Genomic DNA, 17711 nt, shown 5'->3' on the forward strand with positions numbered 1-17711 from the left:
AGTGAATTCCAGAGACCCTAAGCAAACAATAGCAAAGAGAGAGAATATAGCATTTTAAAAAAATCTTTATTTTTATTTGAGAGAGAGAAAGAGCATGAGCACACACGGGTAGGGGTAAAGAGAGAGGGAGAGACAGAATCCTTAAACCAACCCCACTGAGTGCAGAGCCCGAAGCAGGGCTCCATCCCAGGACCCTGAGATCATGACCTGAGTTGAAATCAAGAGTCGGATGCTTAACTGACTGAGCCACCCAGGCATCCCAAAAATATAGCATTTATTGTTCTTCCGTCTCTGCATAATATCATACAATATAGAGCATTAATATAGTGTATTGATTACACATTATATTATGATAAAGCAATCACTCATTTATCCTGAGTAATAAGAAATGAATATTTGTGTCTTCCTCTAAATGTTGGAGATTCTTAGAGCTTGGTCCAAACTTCATTTCTCTCTCTGTAGAAAAAGAAATCTTCTTTTCCTAGATTAACTCTGCCATCCCTAGGTCTTTAAATATCATCTATATAATATCTCCTAAATTTCTACCTCTAATCCTTACCTTTGTCTATGAATTCGAAATTCGTATTGTCAATTATGTTATTTATACCACTATTTTTGTGGAATATAACCATCTTGATCTCAAACTGAATTCTTCCTTCCATCCTCTGTCTTACTGCTTAAACTTATTTCATATTTTGTATTCCCCCTTTCAGTAATAGCACCACTATCTTCCCCAGTGGCTCAAGCCAGATAATTGGAAGTCATCTTTTATTTTTCTTTCCCCTCTCAACTTCCATATTCCATATACACCACACTTCCCTTGAACCACACTGCCTCCAGCTCCCTGGATTTAGTACTATTTTGGCTTCTTAGAAAGTCTTTATAGTTACTCCAGGGGTAAACAAACTTCTTCAATCTAAGTAAGACTAAAACCAGGTGGTAGCATTGTTATCTACCAAGAATAACTGGTGACATTTGAGAGGTGGGGTGGTGAAGAAGATTTGGAAATGATAAGCAACTTGATTTTCTATGTCATTTTATATAACTGATAATATCATATAACAACCTCTCGATATTATTACAACAATGAAGACAAGATTAATTTGTACTTAGCTGATGAAATTAGGGTAACAGTTGAATCTACAGAACAGGAGTTTGATCATATAATCTATGAACTTTCAAACTTCCATCCCTGTTTCTCTGTTTAAGAGATGTATCATACATATACATCTCATATACCATGAGATGAGGTGGTTCTGTCTCTCTCTTTTTGGTTCTGTCTCTTAAATATTACACATTCATAAGATTTTAAAATATAAAGATTTTTTTATGATTCATGGACTTAATAGATATTTATTGATTACCTGTTATTCTTCTATGTTCTGTACCCAGGTCATAAAATAAGACAGACATGGCTTAGGTCCTAACTAATGAAAAGTTGCAGTGAGAACAAGTTACGTGGCTATGATGCTATAATGGGAGGATATGACTGGGATCAAGCTGTCAAAGAACTCTTTGAGGAAATGATAGATTATTGACATTTAAAAGACAAGCAGGAGAAAATTGGATCAGGCAAAAGACCAGCATGACAGGAGAGAGCCTGTCAAAGTCAAGGGACTGAAGACATGTATGATTATAATTTGAGTAGGATAGTGATGGGCAGAGCAGGGAGGGAGGTTAAAATGTGGCCTAAGGAAACAGAAGGAGAGAGATCACACATAGCCTTAAAGACATCCCTCACAAATTTTGTCTTTAACCTGAAAGTCCAGAGAGACTCCTGACATGATCTGAATCAGAAAGCCTGGTAATGAAGAATGTATCCTGGAAAGAGCCCCCAACAGTGTAAAGGCCATAGGGACCCAAGTGGATGTCGGTAGTCCTGTTGTTACAGAACCTGGACTGGATCGCCCGACAGAAGAACTGAGTGGCACCCAGAGAGCTTGGAGGATAGGAAGTTTATTTAATGCCGGCAGGCTCAGAGAAGAGTGGTCTCCAAAGGTCTGAGCCCAGAGCACAAACAAAGGGGGCAATTTATACACTTCTACTTCGGTATACTTGGCACTTTTGGCGTGTATACAAAGCGGGGCAGGGAGAAGAACCCGGAGTGCGGGAAGCAGAGCAGGGAGAAGAACCTGGAAGAGCCCCGGGGCAAGGGCTGGGACTCTCTAGCTGGCTCAGTCGGCCATCTTAGGACACAGATTTTCCTTATCACTGTGAGAAGCCACTGTAATAGTCAGAGAATAAGCAATCACTTGGACTAGGAGGTGCTGAGGGCAAACAAAAGCATAAAGATTTGAGGGTTTTCAGGAGGCAAAATAAGCCAAACTTGGGGGCAAACTGGAAATCAGGATAGAGGGAAAGAAGATGTGAAAAATGATGCCTATGTTATTACAGCCTTCATATCATTCAATATGCATTTCACTTCAGTAATAAAGGTGGTAAAGGGAATTCTTTTTAATTTTTATATATCTCTCATGTTCAAGATAATTGTTTTTCCCTCATTATTTGATGGAGTGTTCAGCATTTAAAACAATTAAGGCATAATAGGTGAATGAATGATTGAATGATCGAATTCTCTTTCAGGAGAGTTAATAGTTCACACTAAGTTGTATTTATTTTGTTTTTCTTTTTAATTTTAACAAGCTAAAGAAAAGTTTCAGCTATCCTTAAAATGTTCGGTTATCAATTTTAATGCCATTACTATGAGATTTCTTTTGCTCATGTTATATTAGTGTTATGAAAACACTATGAAGAGATAAGCATATTAACTGACATGGAACCAACCATTCTGGGAAATACATAAAAGAAAACAATACCATGAACATTTTTCCACAGAATTTCCATTTGGAAAAACCCTTTCTCATGTAATATTTCAATTAGTAATGGTAAAATAAAGAGGAATAAATACTGAATGGGAGAACAGGGATTCTATGCTTCAATTTGAGATTTACTGAAGTTAAGAGTATAAATAAACTCTTCAGACATGTTTCACAATAAATATGGAGAATTTCAAACCTTTCCTTTCTTTCTTCTCCTTTTCTTTATAACAAAATTATGTGAACAATAGCTATTATTTGTTGAATATAGATACAAATATATACAAAATAAAAATAAACACAACACTGTGACTCCAGGAAAGCCAGGCCTAAAAGATTCCATATTTTTTCAACTATTATGAGTAAACTGAAAGACATTCCAAAGACAAGGACTTTGGCCAAGTGGGAAATCTGCCACTTCTATCTGTCATTTATGGGTTTAGTGCTTGCTATTGTCACAGTGTTTCCTGGTAATTGAACTTCCACTTCCGAAAATAAAACCTGCTTTGTGTGCTACATGTGAATTGTGATGAAAATTCCAGAGTTGCTGGGAAAAAGAAAAAAAGTACACAATAATATGTGAATCAAATTTCCCAGAGAAGAAGCACTAACATGGACATTATATTCAAGAAAGAATTTAATAAAACAACCACGGACTAACAACGTCAGTCTTCCTTATTGCAAGCAATAAATGTCCTTTGAGAAACTGTGTAGCCATTTCAATCACTTTCCAACTGACTTGTTTTAATTCTGGAAATGTTTTACCTTCTGATTGAAGTTATCTTAAAACACCAATGGAAGCTGTCATATTTTGTGATGTTCTTAACCCACATGTAGGCATTCAAGTCCTTAGAAGACTCAACAACATAGAGTGAACTCCAGACATGCATTTGTTCTCTTTTCAAGTGCCTGTCATCCCTGAGCATGGTCCTAAGGACACACAAAAATGCAAGTATATTCCAAGAATTTATCAAAGACTGGAGGATACAGAGAAGTAAACAATTATGTACATAATCATAGGAGACTGTATATAATGGCCTAAGAATCGTACTGAGAAGAAGCTATAAAATACAGAGGGAATTCTGTGCAGTACTGAAGATGGAGGATGAATAGTAGATAGGGTCAAAACAATACTTTGTTGTTGTTCTTGCAAATGGTGCTTTGTTTATTGAGTTTGCAATGACTCTCGTATCTCTCTTTATCTGTCAGTACATTTAAAATCCTCAAGTATGTGATGCAAAATTTTCAGCAAAGCTGTTAACAAAACCTTAAAAGCAAACAAACAAAAGACGTTTTATATAACTTGACTAAGAGAGAACTTAGGAAATTAAAGTACTAAAATTTCAAGATTCTAAAGTTCGAGGGTTCTTGGTCTTACCTAAAATCACCTCACTAACAGTCTTTTAGAAAGAATTAACAACATCCATTCAAGAGTAACGGAGAACATACTACATTTGAAATTTAGACTTTATCCCCAGTAATACTAAATTTTGAAAAATGAGTAATATGAAAGTGAACAGAAAGTAAACTTCTTAATGAAATATGTTGTCATTTGCTTTGGTTATATAGTTGTAGGCATTATTTTTAAGGCAAAGAGCACTCAGAAAAATAAATACTTAGGAACAATTAAAAACTATAAATAACCTGGGGCTAATGAAGCTTAGTGAAAAGAGCAAATTTAAAACTGAAGCCAAGGGGCACCTGGGCAGCTCAGTCCTTTAGCGTCTGCCTTTAGCTCCGGTCGTTGTCGCAGGGATGGAGCCCTGCATCTGGCTCCCTGCTCAGAGGGAAGCCTGCTTCTCCCTCTCCCACTCCCCCTGCTTGTGTTCCTTCTCTCACTGTGTCTCTCTCTGTCAAATAAATAAATAAAATCTTAAAAAAAAAAAAAAAAAAACTGAAGCCAAATATGCAAAAGGGTAAAAATGATATTAACAGAACAACATAAAGGTCTTCACCACATATCTACAAAGTTCCCTTCTTAAAAGAGGGGGTGATTTCCAGTAATGGTGTAATATGATTTTGAGTGAGTGGTCCTCCAGCTGGATGCGGATCTTCCTTCTTCAAAATTCTGTAACTACCTATTGTCAGCATCATTCTGTCATTATCATTCTGTCCTTCATTCAAGTTAATTGTGTGTCTCCTATGGCTTTCACACCCTCAGACCTCAATAAAATCAAGTGGATGTTTGAAGGCAAAGCTCATGTCTTCCTCATTTTGGTTTTGCCTTCAGTGATTCACAGAAGGCCTCATGAAAGATTTTGTAAGACAAGGTGACTGTGAGTTGGGTGCTGAAATCTGAAGAGGGGTCAGCAGTTGCCAAGGGGAAAACCCATCCAAGACAGAGCAAAAGGAAAGGGTGAAACACAAGATGGAGTTCAGTGTGGCTGGAGAGCTGCCAAAGGAGAGGCGAACAGCAGGAGATGAGGTGTGTACAAGAGCCTCATCACAGACTCCTTACCCAATGGGCAATGCAAAACCACCAGCAGATTTTAAACTAGAGATTGATAACATTTGGTCACTGAGTTAACTTGAAAAAGGGCAGAAAAGGGTGAAATAAATCACTATAAGTCTTCTGGTTTGATAAAAAACAAAAAATGAATCTATGTAATCCATGAAAGGAAAAGAGATGAGTAGATTGGATTTTAAACACAAAAAGTCCATGATTTGAGGATTTTCCTAATGGCTGAAAAGGAGAATAGAGATGTGCAGACAAGGGGAGCCAAAGGCTAGGATTTAAACATTTTAAGGTTTAAGATGGCTTTTACCTAAAATATCACTGTAAGGAAGCTATTTTAACTCTATAGTTTCCTCATTTATAAAATGGGGATAGTAATAGAGACATTGTAGGGATTAAAGGATATCATACATGGAGAGTGCTTGGAATAATGCCAAACATCCAAAAAAGCCCTCCCCTCCCCCCCAAAATTAACACGCACTGCTAGTACCATCAGCAGCACTGTGGAGCTGCTGGTGGGGAACAAGAGAAACTTTTGGTTTCCAGGGCACTCTCCTTAGTGCTTTCCTTACATGGCCTCTGTATCGATCTCCTTCTCTTGGCCTTTCTGAAAGGGGACACGGGTTCTTGTTCTTCCTGTTTCTCCTCATTCTCTTTGCCACTGTTTCTTCCCATGCCCATCCTCCAAATGTGGATGAGTTCTGCATTATGCCTCTGGAGACTGGACTTCAAGGGATTTTTGAATCCTTAAGATAGTATGAAATCGTTATGGGTTGTGCCCCGCAGAAAGGTATGCTGATGTCCTAACCACCTGTACCTTAAAAGAGAGTTATTACAGGCAAAATTAGGTAAGATGAGGTCACACTAGAGTAGGGTGGGCCCTTAATTAATATGACCAGTGTCCTTAGAAGGGATAGCTCCAGAGAGCAAAAGAGCACATGAGAACTAAAGCAGAACTTGGAGTGATGTAGCTGCCAGCCAAATCATGCCAAGGACTGACAGCCACCACGAGAAGGGAAAAACAGTCAATGAAGGATTTTCTCCCACATGTTTCAGAGGGAGAATGGCGCCTGCCAACACCCTGATTTTCATCTCCTAACCTCTAGAACCATGAGACAATAAATTTCTTTTGTTTTAAGCCACCCACTTTGTGGTACTTTGTTATAGAAGCCCTAGGAAACCAACATAGAAATATTTACAAGAATGTACTTTAAAAAAAAATATATATTCTCAGCTTTCATCAAATTCTCCAAAGGACTTAAAACCCAGGAAAGCTTCAGATCCACTGTTCCTTGCACTCTCTTCTGGTGATCTCATTTACTCCTATGACTTTAACTGGAATCTGCAGGTCTCTGTTTCCCAACTCTGTACACCAATGTATACTTCCCCAGAGCTCTAGATCTTTAAGTCTACTTGAAATCTCTGTTTACTTATTCCACACTAAATGGAGGACATGATGAATTATCATTCCCTTCCCCATTTCAGTACATAATGCCACAATTCACTTAGCTGCTCAAGCCCAATGCTGAGTGGCCAGCCCCCTGGACCCCCGGCCATGATCCATAATCCAATCCATCAGTAAGACTTGTTAGCTGAACCTCTAAAATAAGTCATGAACCTGTCTACTTCTCTTCCCTCTTTGCTTCCACCATCCTGGGTCTGCCACTCCCTGACTTCTCATGGAGGAATGCCATTGCCTCCCTAGCTGGCCTCCCGGCTTCCTCTTTTGTCCTCTCTTTCATTATTGCAGTGAGGTTCCTGGACAAACAGCTGCATAGGGGCAGTTAAGCACCAAGCTACCTCAGAATCAGTACCTACTGGGGAAAGCAGTGGAAAAGGATTTTGGAGAAAGGAGTTGGGCTGTAAAATTAGGGTGACTGAGTCATCTTATTTTAACCAAGACTTTCCCACTTTTAGCACTGAAAGTTTCGGGTCCTGGGAAACCTCTCGGTTGTGAGCAAACTGAAACTTTTTCCAGTTGTTGCTCACCTTAACGGTGATGAATTTAAACCAAAATCTCAGCTGAACCCACGGAGACCTACAGTGCTGGGATACTCCTTCAGAACTGGACCTGTAGTATTACTGCCCATCTTTAGATGAGAGAGTTGAGTCTTAATGACCCTGCTTTGACACAGTCTGTTCTAGGTAAGGTGACATGGTCTTGTATAAGGCAGCTCTCTGCTTCAGGAGGTAATTCCTAGGAGGGCTGACCGCTGAGGTCTGTCTTCTACCAGCACTCTTAGGTGAGGGAATAGGTCTTGCAGGCCTCACGGAAGTCTTGGTGGCTCAGCACAGTGTTCACTATAAATACTGCTAAATATGAACATGATAATATTCAGAAAAATGCAAGTAATTCCTTGTTCTAGAACAAATGAAGGTGCAGGTGGGGAATGACAAGAGATGATATTAAAGGGACATAGGCAGGAGTCAGGTCATGAGGTTTCTTATATATTAGGTGAAAGAAAATAAGCTTGACCATGAAATCTGTGTGGGACCATTTTTTTCCCCTTTTATTTTACTGTGATCATTGTGATTACTGCAATAAATGCAATAAAACACATTTTGAAAAAATTAACATGCTTTTATGCTGGTGATTCAGAAAACTAGTAATAGGAACTTCTAAAACCTGACAAAGGCATCTATGGTAAACCTATGGATAACATCTTACTTAAAGACAATAGACTAAGTGCTTTCCACTTAACATCAGGAACAAGACAAGGATCACTGCACTCATCACTCCAATTCACTGTCATAATAGGTGTCCTAGCTAGTGTAATAAGGCAAGAAAAAGAAAGTTAATAATAAAGAATGAAAAAACATAAATAAAATTATTTCTATTCAAATAAAACATAGTTGTCTATTAGAACTAATAAATGAGTTTGGTAGGTCACAGGATACAAGACCAATTCACAGACACACGCACACACACACACACACACTCACTATTGTATTTCTATACAATAACAATGAATTTTTTAAAAGTATCATTTAAAATAGCACCAAAATAAAATACCTAGGTATAAATCTAACAAAATGCATACAAGATATGTATGTTGAAAACTAACAAAAAATTTTAAAAAATTTAAATAAATTGAGAGATATACCGGTTCCATGGACTGGAAGTCTCAATAATGTTAAGATGCCAGTTGTCCCCATTTAGATCTATAGCTTCAACACAACCCAATCTGAATTCCAGCAAAAATCTTTTTAAATAAAAAAGCTGATTCAAAAAAGTATATAGGAAGCAAAGGAACTCAAATATGCAAAACAATTTTTTAAAAAAATTGGAACATTCATACATATCTAATTTCAAGATTTATTACAAAGAGAAAAATCAATACAGTGTGGTATAAAAAAACAGTACAGTGTATCAATAAAAGTATAGACACAGATGAATAGAGAACGTATTCCATAAATAGATCCTCATATATACGATTAATTGATTTTTGTCTAAGGTGCAAAAGCAATTCAGTGGTAAAAGAGTATCTTTTAAGAAAGGATTCTGTAGGGGCACCTGGGTGGCTCAGCCGTTAAGCATCTGCCTTCGGCTCAGGTCATAATCCCAAGGTCCTGGGATCAAGCCCCGCACAGGGCTCCCTGCTCAACAGGAAGCCTGCTTCTCCCTCTCCCATTCCCCCTGCTTGTGTTTCCTCTCTCACTGTCTCTCTCGCTGTCAAATAAATAAATAAAATCTTTAAAAGAAAGAAAGAAAAGAAGGAAGGAAGGAAGGAAGGAAGGAAGGAAGGAAGGATGGATGGATTCTGGCACAAATGGGCATCCATATGCAAAAAAGATAACGTTGATCCTTACACATTGCCCATATACAAAATTAGCTCTTTTTTTTATTTTCAACCAAGGACCTAAATGTAAAACTGAAAACTGTAAAACTTCTGGAAAAACACAGAATAAAATTGATGTGCCCTTGGATTAGGCAAAAAATTTCTTAAATACAAAACCCAAACTACGATCCATAAAATAATTAAAATCAATAAACTGAACTTCATCAAAATAAAAATATTTTCCCTTTGAAAGATGGTATAAGGAAAATGAAAAGATAAGCCAGAAATAGGGGCCATCCTCCAGCTGTTGAGGCTTTGGGATCCACCACAGCTTTCAGGCCAAAGACATGCTTCCCCCAAGCAGTGTCACCAGTAACTGGGACTTGAGCACTTCTGCTCAATGATTATCTCCTCTAAAGGGGAATTTGGGCCTTAGAATTCCCCACTGGGTAGGCTAAGGGGTTCTCAGAGCCGCACTACAGTCTGAGGCTCTTCCTACCCAATCCTCCATCTTTCCTTACTACTCTTGTTTTCTCTTCCCTTTATCTTTCATACATGTAACCCCTGATAACGATTTTTTTTTTTCCACTTCTAACTCCAGAGGATCCAAACTGATGCAGTTAGGCCCCAATCATACAGGGCATTATAAGCCATGGCAAGAATTTCAAGATGTAGTCCCCTAAAGAGAAAGTGTTCTAATATACTTTAAATTACACCCATCAGCATGTCAATTATGAACAGTACATTTTACAAGTTAAATGCTATGTAAAAAGTAATTTTTGTAAAGGCAGATTTGATGTCATAGATCACAGTGAATCCTTAAAGGAAGTAGATAGTAGCAATTAGTTACTTGAAAAATCTGAAAAGTGATGTTATTTTACAAGTTATCTCCTTATATTTTTTTAAAAGATTTTATTTATTTATTTGACAGGGAGAGAGACAGTGAGAGAAGGAATACAAGTAGGGGCGGAGTGGGAGAGGGAGAAGCAAGCTTCCCGTTGAGCAAGGAGCCCGATGTGGGGCTCAATGCGGGGCTCCATCCCAGGGTCCTGGGATCATGACCTGAGCCAAAGGCAGATGCTTAACGACTGAGCCACACAGGTGCCCCACAAGTTATCTCTTTATAATCTCTTAATATCAAAGTAAGAAGTTTCATCTGTGCAAAAAAAATACAAAAAATAGGAATTCCAATTACCATACTATAAAAGTACAATTTTCTTCTAACATTCTTAGCTTTTCTTTTCCTAGAACAATATCTTGGTATTTACAATCCATATAATGCAGTGTGTTTTTTTAAAGCCAAGAGGGGCAGCTGTAACTTCAATAAAAGATTTTAAATATATCAGCACTTTTCATCCTTAAATGTGTAATGTAACTGCTGTTCATTCAGTGTAAGCACTTCAATTCATTTATTGAAAAGAACCTTTAAGAAGTTTCAAGGAACTAATACATTGTTTGAACACTGAATGAAATAAAATAAATGTAATAAGTCTGGGAGAATTAACATTGCATTAAGTCAAGTGAAATTTAATAGAGCATGTTTTCAGTTACTAGGAACAATTTAAATTATTTCTAAGCAGAAAAAATGCTTAAAATTAAGATGAGAAAATTGTTTTGAATAGTCAAAATGCAGATTATGACAAAAAACTAATTTAGCAACCATTCAAAGAAACTATACACTTGATTTTAACCTTCTGAAACATCATTTTTGAACATTGTAGAGGTAAGAGCCAGAGAACAGAGACTTACTGAGTTGTCTTTTTGGAAAGAGGGTAGTAAGAACATTAAAAGATAAAAACCACATATCTGCAGAAAAGAGGAAAATGAGGAAATACAGGAGGGAAAGAATCCCAAGTTTAGCAGAATGGGTAAGTAAAAATATGATGATCAAATAAAAAATATGGCAATCAAAATGAGAGCAATTATCATGGGAATGATGGTTAAAGGAAGATGGCCAGGAGGGTTGAGGAGTGAAGGTAGACGAAAAGAGAGGCTAAATGCATGCTGCTGTAAGAGACCATTTGGTCCTGAAGAGAAGCAAAGAGAGTTGGAGTAAACTAGGTAGGACTCGGCAAAAGAATTTTGTTCTAGAATAATGAATGCTTGAGCATGTTGGTTGCTAGAAGCAAGGATACGGATGAGAAGGATACTTGGCAGTCACCTTTATTCAGACCTTAATATGTATCTATTATGTGATGAACATGGGAGAAAAATGAAAATGTGATGGAAGCTCTCCCAGAGATACTATAATTTTCAAGCAAGAGGAAGGGGCTGGTTTTAGAGAAGAGTCGCCTCCATGAGACCACTAGGTTTTTCAGCTAAAGGCCCAACCTGGGAAAAGCGGCAAAGGAGAAAGCAAGCACAGGAGGCTGGAGTGGTGAGAGAAGTCCTGGGACACAAAGGACTTGGGATGATGCCTTCTGTGTACTCAGGATAGCATTAAAGTCAGAGTCACCTGTGCACATTTAGGGGATAAGGGGTTCAGGAGAGCCACCCCCTCCCCGCGGTGTACTACATTGGCATATGGGTTATTTTGAGCTGAAGGTACCTGCAACCCTGTAGGCTCAAGAGAAACTTTTGTCCCTCCCTTAACCAAACAGAAAAATCCAAATTGGGGTTTTTCCCCAGAATAAAGGTTATTACCAGAGATAAATTTTATCCGAGTGACCATCTGTGTGGTAAGTCAAACATCTAAGTACCAAACATCTGCTCCTCTCATCACCCTGTGAAGTGCATTCCTTTCCTCTGAAGTCCCAGACCCCTAACCCCTACCCTTTAGTTCAGAATGACATATAGACCTCTTTTTGCCTGTCTTTGGATTTTCCATGTCTATGTGGACACCATACATACACGCCTATTAAATTAGATTTTCTCCTGTTAATGTGTCTCACGTCAACTTGATTCCCAGTCCAGGTAGGAGGACCTTTGAGGGGACAGGAATTCTAACTCCCCAACAGGGACACAAATGACACAGAACAGGGGCTAGAAGAGTTCCAATCACCTTCCTCCTGTTAGCAAGGATGCTAATGGAAGTTACTCAGACCAGAAGACTGAAAGCTACCAGCAGAAGGGAGGAAGTGGAACGCAAGAAAGCACGGGAGGAATGTGTTTTGTTTTACAGAACCAGCAGTTCCTACCAAGGAGACACTCAACTAGGCATCTGACCTGATAGCCCCTCACGTGAACCAGCTGGAGCCAGGGTGGAGGTCAGGACCTCACTGAGCCCCCAGGTGGTCCTAACATTACCTTTAGCTCATTATAATACTAAGGTCTCCTCCTATGGGAGGAGTTTTCTGCCATATTTTGAATTTAGTAAGTATGCATTAGGATGCTAGGCACCCCACAGCTGAACCAAAGTGCTTCAGAGAATACGGGTAAGTTCTTGAACACATACACAAGCTCCCTGCCCCCACCCTCGGATACCCTTTATAAAAGCTTCCTTGGGCGCCTGGGTGGCTCAGTTGGTTAAGCGACTGCCTTCGGCTCAGGTCATGATCCTGGAGTCCCGGGATCGAGTCCCGCATCGGGCTCCCTGCTCAGCGGGGAGTCTGCTTCTACCTCTGACCCTCTTCCCTCTCGTGCTCTCTATCTCTCATCCTCTCTCTCTCTCAAATAAATAAATAAAATCTTTAAAAAAAAATAAATAAAAGCTTCCTGTACTAACATCATGAGGAGACAGTGTTTTGAGAGCTATCTCCCTGTCTCCTTATTTGTAATAAGTAATACAAAGTTCTTGGATCATTTCCTTGGGTTATGTTCAATTTAATGCACCCCAAGTGGTGAAGCCCTTGAGTTCAGTCACACCCTGCCGTTCCTCCTAGTAACTATTCCAATCTATCAACTCCCTCCTCAACCCTTCATCTATAGTAGATAACTTCATCCTCTATTCTATTAAGAATACTGTAGTAGTCACTTCTTCTCTTACCTAGATGCCTGCACAAGCCCTTTAAAACTTGGATCACTCCCACACCCTCCAAATTGTTCTCTACATTGCCCCCAAAGCCATCTATCTGAAAGGCAAACCTGCTCCCTTCACTCCCTCATGTAAAAGCCTCAATAACTTTAAGAAGTCAACATTATTAAAAAAAATTAATGTCCAGGAGTGCCTGGGTGGCTCAGTCATTAAGCACCTGCCTTCGGCTCAGGTCATGATCCCAGTGTCCTGGGATCAAGCCCCACATCAGGCTCCCTGCTCAGCATTAAGCCTGCTTCTGTCTCTCCCTCTCCCACTCCCCCTGCTTGTGTTCCCTCTCTTGCTGTGTCTCTGTCAAAAAAATAAATAAAATTTCTAAAAAAAAAAAAAAATTAATGTCCAAAGGGCACATGGCCCTACTAAGTAGCCTAGTTCCCACTTGGTGCCCATAAAGAATCCATTAACTACTGCAATGTGTCATCTGAATCTATGTGTAGTATGAGTGAGTAATGTATAACCAACTAAAAATTTTGAGAGGAGCAGGAAAGAGAATTTATATCAATTCTACATGGAATACTGCTAAGGAAAAGACATGCCTGAATGATAATTTTTAACCTACCATTCCCTGAAAATTATGGGCTATTCCATTTTTTCTTACCACCTTATAACCTCTGAATATTCTTCATTCTTGGAAAAATACTGCCCAGAAGTTGTACCAAAATTAATCTCACAAAGATGCTCGTTACTCTGCTATTGTTACTCAGGCATGCTACTTGGTGGGGAGGGGATCTCATTCTCAGGCTTATCAAACAATCATGCAAACCAAAAAAGGCCTCTTTGTGACTACAATTGATCCTTCCAGTGATTTCCACACCAAATTACAGAATGCATTTTATGTTCAATTAATAGGGTACTTATGAAACATGATCCTCCTCAGCCTCTTTGGTCATGCTGCTCTCACTCCTCTTCTCCAATTGCTCAGTCCATTCTGACCCTCTCAGACTCCACAAGGGTCCTTACCCCTTATGTGGTTTCCCAACACCTCTGCTGCTTTGAACTGAGACTTTTGAGGCATTCTTGGATCAGTCTTAAAAATAATCCTTTCCCTTCCATCCAAAAAGTGCTTTAACTTGCATTTTAATTTTTTTGGCATCTTTAAAGAAGATATTTCTCAATCCCTCATCCCATGTTCATTTTTTTTTTACAATGATGTCTTTAATATCCAGTCTTAACTTACACACACATTTTTCTTTTTTTATTCTTTAAATACATAGAAAAATAATTGGGTGACATCCTTCTTAGAATAATCTACTCCCATGTTTCATAGCATGGATTAAAGTCAACCTATAAATTCCACTGAATTTGCCCCACTCTGGCTCTTAACCTCAAGATGTGTTTTGACCTTGAAGTACAGAAAAATGTTGGTCAATGTTGCCAGTGGCAATTCAACTACACCAAATAAGAAATATATATTTTCTCTTAGTGTGTTTTTATTGCTGTAATTCTTTTCATTTTGCTCAACACCACCCCTCCAAAAAACAAACAAGCAAAGAAAAAACCAAAACAATCACTGTACAAACATAATAAAAAAATGAATGTGTAATTGTGATTCTGGTAAAAAATAGAATAAAATCAGTTCATGTTTTTTCTCATCTAGTACATTTTTCTATCAGTTCAGTACATATTTAAAAAGTAAACATACTTCCGGGGCACCTGGGTGGCTCAGTCGTTAAGCATCTGCCTTCGGCTCAGGTCATGATCCCAGGGTCCTGGGTTCGAGCCCCACATCGGGCTCCCTGCTCAGCGGGAAGCCTGCTTCTCCCTCTCCCACTCCACCTGCTTGTGTTCCCTCTCTCACTGTGCCTCTCTCTGTCAAATAAATGAAATCTTTAAAAAAAAATAAAAAGTAAACATACTTTCTTAGGGTTTAAAAAATTGGCAATTTATGAAACAGTTTCTGTGAGGACTGAATAGTCACTATATGACAAGAGGAAGAAATATACTGAAAAAAATCAGGTATGTAAAGATATTTTTTTCCTAAATCTGGAAACAATATTGTAATTTTTAACCAGTTTTGGGAAAAAATAAGCATTTCTGATAAATTTTTTAAACACCTTTTTGATGATCATAGATTTCAAACTTGGTTTGGGAAAGTGATAATCTAATTACCATACGGCCAGTTGCCCCTTAGTCAAGAGTCTAGTAATCTTTATCCAGATTTCCTTTTTCTTTTTGCATCAGTCTAAAAATTATTATCTAGTCACTTCCCTATTCTATAAAGTATTCCCACCAAGAATGGTTCTTTGAATTAGCCTACTAGAGTGTTTTCTCTGGCATTAAAATTATAATAAAACTTAGGCACATGACCATAACCAAATTGTCCGATGTCTTCTCTAGCAAGAACAAGTGAATTCTAAGGGACCATAGTCTAAGGCATTATCACACTATTTTTCATCATTGCAAAAAAGAGTATAAAGGAAGAATAACATAAAATCAACTGTGGGTGAGGGAAATAATTCAAAGGAGATTCAACTCTTTGAAAATAATGTTAACAGTATATAATAAGAAATTTCCACGAAGAAGACAGTGTAAATACATTTTTATCATTACATTATATACAATATTAAATTCTTACAGAACCAACTTTGGTATAGCTTTTAACTTTTCAAATGTTTCAAAGCTATTACCCCATTTATCTCATCTCATCCAGTTGGTGTTGAAACATAATTATTTTCCTGTTCATGCACATTAAGAACAGAAAGAGGAAAGAAAAGATAATATATTCAAAAGTATTTTAAAAACCACTTTGTCACCCAAAATGACAAGTCATAAATAGGAATACATAAAAAGGCACGTAACCAAGTTCTGTCTTTCCTCCACCATTTGAGACTCCCCGCTTCACCCTCTATCTCCAACTACTTCTCTAATAACTGGTCTTTGTCAGCATTTTCTTCAAAGACCCTCTGGGGGGTAGTAAAAAGACCCATAATCCAGCTGCTGAATGGGAACAGTGTAGGCCAGAAGCAGCTCAATTACTCACTAACCCTAGGTGTTACTCAGTCCAAGAATATGAGTGGCCAGGGCTCCAGGAAGGATAAAAAAATGAGCAAAAGTAAAATTTGGTGGGGCTCAGTTGGTAAGAACATGTGACTCTTGATCTCAGGGTCATGAGTTCAAGCCCCACGTTGGGCATAGAGCTTAAAAAAAAAAAAAAAAGTAAAATTTGGCATAATAGACGAAAATCATTCAGTGATCTGACAACATTACCCATTTAGTAACATCACTATTTTCCTGAAGAAATTAATTCCTGTAGTTCCACTCTGTGAATAGAGGAAGAAATATTCTATGTGAGAAAGAAAGGTCCCTTTCTTTCTGTGACCTATTTCCAAGCTATATACTATGATCTCTGCTGCTAAATGTGACCATTTAAAACAGAACTTATTCTAATATTTTATTAGTATTCATTATGAAACATACTCAATTTAATTAGTCATCAATGATAAGAATAATAAAAACTAATATTTAATGAAAATGAGGCACAATTCTTGTTCTTCCTATAGAATGTCATATTATAATCTATATTAATGGATATAACAACTCAGAGATAGAAATTTAAGCCTCTTGCCTTCACAGATTTAGAATTTTTTTTTTTCCAGGAAGGTAGGCAAGTTTCTGCCTGATAGCATACCTTCAATGCTTCAGCCCTTGCTACTGCATCCATTTTCTTCTCTCTCCATTCTTGCCCTTCTGTGACTATCTCCCTCTCTTGGCTCAGGTATGGAATCTGCTGTAGAAGGCACTGGCATACACCAGAACCATGGGGGTCTGCAATGCACTTTTCTTCTTGGAGCTTGTCAACAAACCCACACAGCATGCTTAACCAGTGCATGTTTCATGGCACTGTTGGATCTGCCAGGTTACATGGCCCAAGTGACAGATATGTTATGATTCCTTTGGTGGTTTCAAGGGTGGTACAGATTGAATAAATTGTAAAATGAATGGGAATCATAACCACTATGTGCCTTAGGTCTTTGTTGGTGGCATTAATCTATGCAATTACTCCTGGGATACAGTGTTAGCTCTGATTTGTCTTGTTCTGGGAGGAGGAGTCAGAGGCTTCTCTTTGTTCTTCCCTATCATAATGGCTTTTACTTCTAAAGATAGGAGAATTAATATGAGGGTCCCACCATTACTCAGAGTATCTACTCCAATTTTGTGCTCAAGAACCAAAGAAATTAGCACAGGGTGGGCCTATGATTCCCTGGGCAAACTGTGAGATAATAAAAGTAAATATGATGCTAACCGATTGCCTAGAATTATCACTTCCCTATTTGACATACCAGTGGAATCATCTCTTCCATATTATTTCAAAATCTCATTCTTGAGGGTTTACTTTCTAGGGCTACTTCTAGTACCAACTATCTTAGTCTGAATGTCTGCAAAGAACAGATTCTAAGAAAGGGCTTCTGTGTAATTAATTTATTTTGGAAAGCAATCCCTAGAAGAACTAGAAGAAATGAGGGTTAAGGAAAAGAGAAACATGGTGGAAGAGAAAAAAGAAACGAGGGTTAAGGAAAAGAGAAACATGGTGGAAGAGAAAAAAGAAATGAAGTTTAAGGAAAAGAGAAACATAGTGGAAGAGAAAACCAACCAAACAAGGTGTTATTTTCAAGCAGATTCCCACAGTGGGGATTTGGGACTTGATACTGTTGGGAACCTTTGCACATAAATTCACCTCATCATTGTAG

The 17711-nt window shown here is 38.2% G+C and overlaps 1 protein-coding gene across 10 annotated transcripts in view; it reads right to left on the minus strand.

Annotated features, from left to right (window-relative positions):
• Positions 1-17711, minus strand: part of CTNNA2 (catenin alpha 2) — a 1073854-nt gene that overhangs the window by 775098 nt on the left and 281045 nt on the right. The window lies entirely within an intron of this gene.

This window comes from Callorhinus ursinus, unplaced genomic scaffold (genome assembly GCF_003265705.2).
Source record: "Callorhinus ursinus isolate GAN/ISIS: 27379988/994484 unplaced genomic scaffold, GSC_fseal_2.0 scaffold10, whole genome shotgun sequence".
NCBI lineage: Eukaryota > Metazoa > Chordata > Mammalia > Carnivora > Otariidae > Callorhinus > Callorhinus ursinus.